Genomic DNA, 8843 nt, shown 5'->3' with positions numbered 1-8843 from the left:
GACTAATTGATAATCTAATTATTCTACCGTACTAGTCTAGAAATAATAAACTACAGAAGTATAAAAGGAAAACAAAGAAATATACATTTATAACGTAGAGAAAAGACGACTTCGGAAAGAGAAGACAATTTCCAGAAGTCCCGCCGAAGAGGAGAAAAATATTTTTTCTTTAATGAATCTAGTAAAACCAAAATATTGATTTAACCCGAATCGGATGATTTTGGAGGCTCTATGGGTCTATATTTATAGGTGGAAAATAGGTTTAGAGGTTAAAGGCTAGGCAATGTTGGACTAAACATAAACGTAAAAATAGAAAAGAGAAAAACGCATGGGCTAAAGTTTTCGTCCGGCCGGCACACGCGCGCTGCAGTTTGTTTTTTGAACTTTTTTTAAAAAAATAAATATTTTTGAAAAAATAGTTTTTTTCCAAGCATAACCGAATAATAAATAAAAACAGTTACGGGCCTGTCTCCTGACTATGTTGGGCACACAGGCGACGGATAGTTATAGGCTGCACACGCTATTTTTTAAAAGAAACATAAAGGGAAAAAACTGAATAACGAAAATAAAAATAAAAATTTATATAGACATATTATATATCAAAAATTTCATAAAAAGATTTTCTATAACATGAACATTTTTCTAGAGTCAAATAAAGTCCACAAAAATTTAAATAAAGCAAACAGTGCTACTGCTACAATAAAACCTCATAAAAATCATTTTTAAAAATATCAAAATAATTTCAAATTTATTTCTCTCCATTTTTCTATTGTAGGGAATCATTTTACCCTAATTTCCATATATTTTATTTTTGGAGAAAAATAATTCGAACAAAACCAAATAACTCCAAATTGAAAAATAATAATTTTCAAAGGGGCTTTAAATTCGATTCTTTTAAACTTCCAACTCATATTTCATATGTTTTGAAGAAGTCATTTTATCTTATCTCATGAAAATCATTGAGTTGCTTAAAGTTTGTGAATTTAAAATAGTTCCAAATGGAACTCAAATCTTTTCAAAAACCTTTTCATTTATTTAAATGGAAGAAGTCATATCATCTTCACTCTAGGGTTTTGTGATGAAATGATTTTTAATTCATGGAGATCAGAATGCAAAAATGAAAGTTTGGGAAAGTCATTTTATTCCCTCTAAGTTAACTTTCAAAAAGGTTTCAAATTTCACTCAATTTCACACAAGCAACCACATCACAATTAAGCAAACAAATCAAAACTACTTATTTAATATAACATTCCAAAATTTAGAATTTTGGGATGTTACAAAACTACCACCCTTAAAATGAATCTCGCCCTCGAGATTCGGAGAGGCTAGAAAGAAATAAGTTAGGTTCAGGGTCTTCTCAAAATCTGTCGATCATCACAGAGGGTCTGGGGTGCTACCACCCTTAGAAGCATGGTTACTGTTTCACCAAAACTCATATACTCCTTCCTTATTGTTGGCAGTGTCAATCTTCTCAGATTCTTGGGAAAATTCCTTCTCTGGCTCTTCCGGTAGTGGCATAACCTTTTCCTCAATCCTTGTGTCCTTTCATCTTGGCAAGGTTATTCCGAGACGGGTTCTTCTTAGCTGACAGGTCTGGCGCCAATACTAAACAACTATCGATATCTCATAGTGTTCATCAAACAATTTGACTGGGTCCCTGCAGGAAACGGGTCTGGGCTTCATTCTCACCGTATGACCTACGATTGGCAACAGTTGCCTGGTACAAAGGGAAAAATTGTCATACCATTCTAAGGTTTAAACAAGGTTTTGATCATCGTCTCTCTACTATGGGTAAGTCACTCAGATTTACCATCCCATACAGCAAGGCGAATTAGAGTAAGTCGGTATGGTGATCAATCCATCCCGCACACAAATCATTACCTTGTATATAGTTTAGCGAATCTCGCATTCTGACACTCGGTCATTCTCACATGCATTGCAGAATTTCCCTTGTCGACAAACCCAGTTCGGATAAATCCATTGATTCTGGAAGCCAAACAACATCTATCGTTTCTTCACATCTCTCAGGTTTTGCGTAAACTCCTATAAGACCGTCTGCTAACAGAATCATAACTTCTTCCAGGATTTTCCTTCAGCAAGAGTATGCTTGCTTCTGGCAGGTCCTGGGGCCTGTGGGTTATGGCCCATCTCATCATTTGTAAACCTTGAACTCATCATAGGGGCAACTGATCATTATTTCAACATCTAGCTTCCTAGCATTCTTAAGTCCATCCAATTGTACTGTCTCCCTTTCTTCTATTGGTACCAAGCTAAGACGTGATTACTCATACTCATCATGGGGTTAAATTTGTTCCACATTACCAACATTATACCTCCTTTATATCCAATAGTACTTCATCCCTTCATATTCTTGGGGTATCCCACATATCGAGACAAAACTCATACTTATTTTGTCCGAAGTCCACTCCGTGGAATATCTTTATCTTTTCCAGGGGTCAAGGGTCCTCACAGGGTACTACCACCCTTGAAATGCACAAATTCTTCCATAGACCATATTTCTCATATCCTCAAAAATGGTCAAAATCTTTCTTCATAGAGTAACTACTCATAAAATCCAAATCAGTACCAACGATGCTAACTTTATTGATTCTCAAATTTCTACAATCTTATGCATTTCCCATTACATGCCTCAACTCAACACCTCAATATAAAAGAAATGTTCGCACTACTACTACTACCTTTCTCACAGACTCAACTTTTCCACACGAATGTCCTCATTGGGACAGTCTCTAGCAAGGTGCCATGCTTCATTACAGCAGAAACATATTACTTGTGACAAGGCTCGTGGTTTTCTTGTGATTTCATAGCCTCCTTGGGTCCTCGGCTTCCTTTTTGGGCAACCGCTGAAGTAGTTCCCTGAATCTTTGCACCTTGATATGACTCAGGTCCTTTGTAGAAATTGGGTTGTTCCTGGAATCCAATCTATTTCTCTTCCTGGACTTTTCCGTTCTGATCAGGGCTTCTATCTCCTGTGGGTCATACTTTACTTCCTCTGTAGGGAATTCTACTAGGTCACCATTCAGACAATTTTAGGAGATGTGTCCTTCTTCTCCCCATGAATAGCATGACTTGGTGCAGGGTTTAATTGGGTCTTCTTTGGGTGTGCCCTCCACCTCTTCCTTCATCACTGGTTCTTCTAAAATTTCCATGAGGGCTCCTTTCATTGCTTCTTTCTTCTGTTGGATAGTTCTTTGTACCATGGGGTAAATGTGACACTGAGCAGGGTAGTGGGTAGTCTCCTCACACAAGAAACAAGTAATCTGCCTAGTTGGGCATTCTTTAGCTGAGTGACTTTCTTCACAATGGGGGCATTCAACCTTGTGCTCTTTATGGTTGTGTCCTATTTCTCCACAGAGCTTGCATGCATAAGGTTTCTTCGTATCATTTCCACAAGGCTTCAAATTATGGGACACAAGACGAGACCTTTGCAGAGTCATCTCAAATTCTTTCCAAGTGGTTACTCCTTGCCATCCATTGATGGTTTGGTACATCCTCCACCAAGTAGCAGCACCTCTTTCATAGTACTGAAGAGCATGTTGGGTCATATCTAGAGACCTAATATGCACAAGTGCAAAAGTCCTGAAACTTCACGGGAGCACGTTTCAGAATATATAAAAAAATATTGGGCGAAAGAAGTACCAGAGGGGGCCACCCACTGTCCACGAGGGTGGGGGCGCGCCCTACCCCCCTGGGTGCCCCCTGCCTCGTGGCCCCCCTGGTGGCTCTCTGATGCCCATCTTTGGCTATATGGAGTCTTTCGTTGAGGAAAAAATCATAAGCAAGCTTTCGGGATGAAACTCTGCCGCCATGAGGTGGAACCTTGGCGGAACGAATCTAGGGCTCCAGCGGAGCTGTTCTGCAGGGAAACTTCCCTCTGGGAGGGGGAAATCATCACCATCGTCATCACCAATGATCCTCTCATTGGGAGGGGGTCAATCTCCATCAACATCTTCACCAGCACCATCTCATCTCAAACCCTAGTTCATCTCTTGTATCCAATCTTTGTCCCAAAACCTCAGATTGGTACCTGTGGGTTGCTAGTAGTGTTGATTACTCCTTGTAGTTGATGCTAGTTGGTTTACTTGGTGGAAGATCATATGTTTAGATCCATTATGCATATTAATACCCCTCTGATTATGAACATGAATATGCTTTTTGAGTAGTTCCGTTTGTTCCTGAGGACATGGGAGAAGTCTTGCTATAAGTAGTCATGTGAATTTGGTATTTGTTTGATATTTTGATGAGATGTAACACAGTCTCTCCTCTAGTGGTGTCATGTGAACATCGACTACATGACACTTCACCATTGTTTGGGCCTAGAGGAAGGCATTGGGAAGTAATAAGTAGATGATGGGTTGCTAGAGTGACAGAATCTTAAACCCTAGTTTATGCATTGGTTCGTAAGGGGCTGATTTGGATCCATATGTTTCATGCTATGGTTAGGTTTAACTTAATACTTCTGTTGTAGTTGCAGATGATTGCAATGGGGGTTAATCATAAGTGGGATGCTTGTCCAAGGAAGGACAGTACCCAAGCACCGGTTGTCGGGGGTTGGGTGCGACATAAGCCAAAGGATGGCTTATCATGGTGGGCGCGAGTAGAACGTCGCCAGTGCCTAGAAACGGGATAAGGCGATGGCATGCACGCCGGCGAATCTTACCCAGCTTTGGGGCTCTCCGGGGAGATAATACCCCTACTGCTGCTCTACGGGGTCTCCTCATGATCACTATGGCAAAGTGTTTACACGGTTGCTCCTCGAGTTGTTTCCTAGAGGTAGGAGAAGGCAAGGCTAGCTCTCTCCTTCCTATATGACATGGTCTAGTGCTAATGGATTATATAGGCCTACCCCCCAGGGGTACAATGGTAATCCAGCTGGGCACGGGCCCAGCCGTCAGTCTCTCTGGCCGCCGTCTTATCCGCCGACTCCTAGGGCGCGCCAACTGGCTCGGTACGGAGCCGACAGGCCGCGTCCGCCACGGGCGGGTCTTGCCAGCCGTAGATTACTGTACCCGTGCCTCTAATGACGCGGGCTCAGTCACGAGGTCGTGGCGACAGCTCCGCCGTCTAGCGGGCGATCACTGTGGCCACTCCCTATCGCATCTGATTAATGGCGCGTGGGGCCTGTGGGAGGGGCCGGCCGACTCCTGGGGGCCGACTCCCATCCAGGCCGACTGGTGGCGCTCTCGCCGTCTTTCGTACGCCCGCCGACTATTGGGACCCATCATCCCTGGGTCGTACCGGCAGGCTGTCGTGGGCACAGGACTCCGCCCTCTGGGGCTGACGTCAGGGCCGGCATGGCAATAGTGTCACACCGCGCAGAGATCTCTGCGGGTACGGCGTACTGTAGCCACGCATGCCCTTGGAAAAGGGGTGGGAGTGGACCTTACTATGGCCACTCCTCGTCCCATCCCTTTTTATGAGGGCATGGGGGTTGTTGGCGTCGCGGGCCGACTCCCCAAGGCCGGCTTCTCTGGAAGTCGCCAGTCAGGAGTCGGCTTATCCTAAAGTCGTCCCTGGGACTCGGCCGCGAGTGGGCAGTCGGCCGCCTCGCCGCCGACTCTTAGAAGACAGCTCTTCGTCCTGGGGTCTCGAGGAGCGCATTTTGCCTCAATGTCTTGAAAGGTTCTGGGCCTGGGTTAGCCTACCCGTGGCCCATTACTCCGACAGTAGTCCCCGAAGCTGGTGAGGATCCGAGGGCGACATGTCGAGGAGCCTCAACAGTTTCTTCTTTCCGGCGGTTGGATCTGGGCCTCGCTAGCCATCTTCTTGTCAAGCCGACTAGTTGGAGTCCGACTTGCTTAAGGCCGACTTGCCCCTAAAAAAGATTGAATCGTCGCTGCGGAGTCCAGGCGGCGTGCCTGATAAGCTTCCGGGTGGCCGCCCGTGGTGGACCCGTCGCAAGGCACCACGTGGCTGAGCTAGTCTGCTCACCCACATGCGCGACGGGACAGGCCTACAGGCGGGGCACGCCACTACCACCCCTCGGCATGCGAACGGATCCGTTGTGGCCGTGCAGACGGTTGGGGTTCCTGCGCGGTTATTGCACGTGGTAACTTCGTGTGGTAAATCGTGGGGGTCGTGGGGTCCTGGGCGCAGTTAATCCCACGACTGCCCCCTTAGCTTCTCAGCCCACGAGCCTACAAGTAGGCGGGGGAGGGGGGCGGCGAAGCACGCGCGCCCATTCTCCCTTCTCCCTTTAGCTCCTTCTCGCTTCTTCTTCCTCTCGTTGCTGCTGATCCGAACCACGCCGTGCCCGCAACGATGAGCTCTTCCTCCGCCGCCGCGCCTCCTGCTGTATGCTCTGGAGTGTGGGACGGCTCTGAGGTTGATGACGACGACGTCGAGATCCTCCGCAAGACACGGCGGCTGCCCGGCAGGGGCTTAGTGCGGGTCCGCCTCGCGCCGGAGGGGGAAATATCGCCGATGCCAGAGGAGGGCAAGCGGGTCATATTTCGCTCGCACCTTATGCGCGGCCTGGGGCTGCCGGCGAGCGGCTTCTTTCGCTCCTTCTTGGAGTTCCACGAGCTCCAGCCGCACCACCTTACTCCGAACATGGTGGTGATGCTGGCTGCCTTCGCCACCCTGTGTGAAGGCTTCCTCAGCGTTCTCCCCACCATCGAACTCTGGGGTGAGTTCTTCCAGTCCAAGCTCGGCACACACGTCGCCGGTGTGCCGGCCCAGTGCGGTGCATTTATCGCGATGCGGAGATCAGTGGCCGACAATCCGTTTCCCACCATTGCACTGATTAAGTCGGTGAAGATGTGGCAGCGGTCCTATTTTTATGTGAAGAACGTCGGCCCAGAAGGCGACTGGGTTAACCTGCCGGCTTACGAAGCCGGCGCGCCGGCTGGAAGGCTTCCCAGCTGGTCACACCAAGCTAAGACGATGTCTCCCGCTGGTGCCGCTGCTGTCGCATGACTCCGAGTGCTGACGCAGTCGGAGGGCTTGACCGGGGCTAACTTGCTGGCCGCCTTCGTGGCGCGCCGAGTCCTCCCACTCCAAGGCCGACCTCACCTGATCTGCCAGATGAGCGGTCATCGGGACCCGAGTCAGATGTGCTCCAAGGACATGCCTCACGCGGAGGTGGCGAACACGGTGAACTACATCGCGAACTGCGGTCTCTCGGTGGACTGGCGGTTCGGCAAGGAGCCGTATTCGCGCACCAACACCCCGCCTATTGTAAGCCGTCTTCCTTCTTCTTCTGTTTCTTTTGTTGCCGAGTCCGACTTGTCAAGTCTGACCGTTTTTGTTTTGAATCAGAACCCTCTCGTCCCTCCTTCGGCCGGCACTGCGGGGCCGGCTCGTCAGTTTGTCCCCGATCGGGCGAAGAGCGACGTCGACGATCCTGACTTGGGGGCGGCGGCCATGGAGGCCGACACCGAGGGAGGAGGAGAAGCAGGCGGCTCCAGGCCTTCGGCCACTTTCACCGACTGGCCTGACGACGAGGCTGAGGGAGAAGTCGCCCCGCGCCACCAGCCAAAGGCTGGCCAGCCAAGCGCGAGTTCCTCCGCCGGCTTGGACGCTCAAGGCGGCGCGAAGAAGCACCGGGCCGGGCCGAGTACGCTTGGTGGCCGGGCGAAGAAGTTCAAGGGAGCAGTCGTCGCGACCAAGTGGGAAGAGGCGGCCGCGAAAGCCAAGCGCTTCCATAAGGAAGTGAAGAAGACGACGCTGGTCTCTGCATAAGCGCCTCCGTCTCGTATCTTTATTTTCTCTTTGTTGATCTTGTCTGAGTCTTTCATATGCTTCCCTCGCTTCAGGGCTCCCCTCACTCTTGAGAGGGTTGCCGCCGCCTCCGTTATGGGGTCGGCGGAGACGTCTGCCACTGCTCGGCGGATTGACCCCGCCGCCGACCTTCGGGAGGCGACGGAGCGGAACACGCAGGAGAAGCGCGAGCAGGAAGAGGCCGCCCGCCGAGAGAAAGCGGAGGCCGAGAAGGCGGAGGCCTCCGCCCTGAAAAAGCTGTAGGCGGCCGAGGCCGCCGCTGTGGCAAAGCGGCAGGCTAAGGAAGTCGCGCCCCGGCGGTCAGCGGTACTCGTCACCACTCTGAACTCTGCGCCGCTGCGCCCGGAGTTCATGGGGCAGTCAGGGAAAGCCGGCGGCGAGTTCCCGATCATGGAGAGAGGTGGTGGCGACGCCTCCATGCCGGACGCGGTCGTGCCGCCACCGCCGCCCCCGCCGCCATCTAGGAGCACGCAAGGCAAACAGCTGGCGGACCCGCCCCTGCTGCCGACTGAAGACGAGGCCGTGGCAAGGCTACTCCTTCAAGTTGGCTCGCCAACGCGCCGCCGTCTTGAGAAGGCGACTTCGGCGCCACGCCCCTTGGAGACCGGCACCGCCAGCTTGACGATTCCAGACGCCGAAGCGACGAGCGCCGCGCCCTTTGGGTGGGTGCGAGGAGGCGGCATGGGCCCGCTGAACAAGGCGCTTTTGGATGTCCAGACGAAGCTGCGAGCTGAGAGCGACGCCATCCAAAACTGCACCAAGGTGCACCTGGCGTCGCGGGCAGCCATCCGGGTATGCTTTCTCCTTTGTCCCTGTTTTCTTGTTCCTCTCTGTGGGGGTGTGCCAGCGCACCCACTGGGTGTAGTCCCCGAGTTTCGGGCCGGCTGCTGAGCAGGTGGCCCGGAACTCCAATTGGTGAGTTTCGGGTACTAACTTTTGTCTGAAATACTTGTTGCAGGACTATCACAAACTCCGTGTCACCGCCTTCAACCGCAATGTTGAAGAGCTGGGCAAGCGGACCGCCAACTTGTCGGATCGCTGGAGTGAGTCATTTTTCTTCTTTGCAGGGGCGCGCTGGTGCACCCGTGGGCTGTAGTCGC

This window comes from Triticum aestivum, chromosome 7A, assembly GCF_018294505.1.
Source record: "Triticum aestivum cultivar Chinese Spring chromosome 7A, IWGSC CS RefSeq v2.1, whole genome shotgun sequence".
NCBI lineage: Eukaryota > Viridiplantae > Streptophyta > Magnoliopsida > Poales > Poaceae > Triticum > Triticum aestivum.
This window is presented reverse-complemented; position numbering follows the sequence as displayed.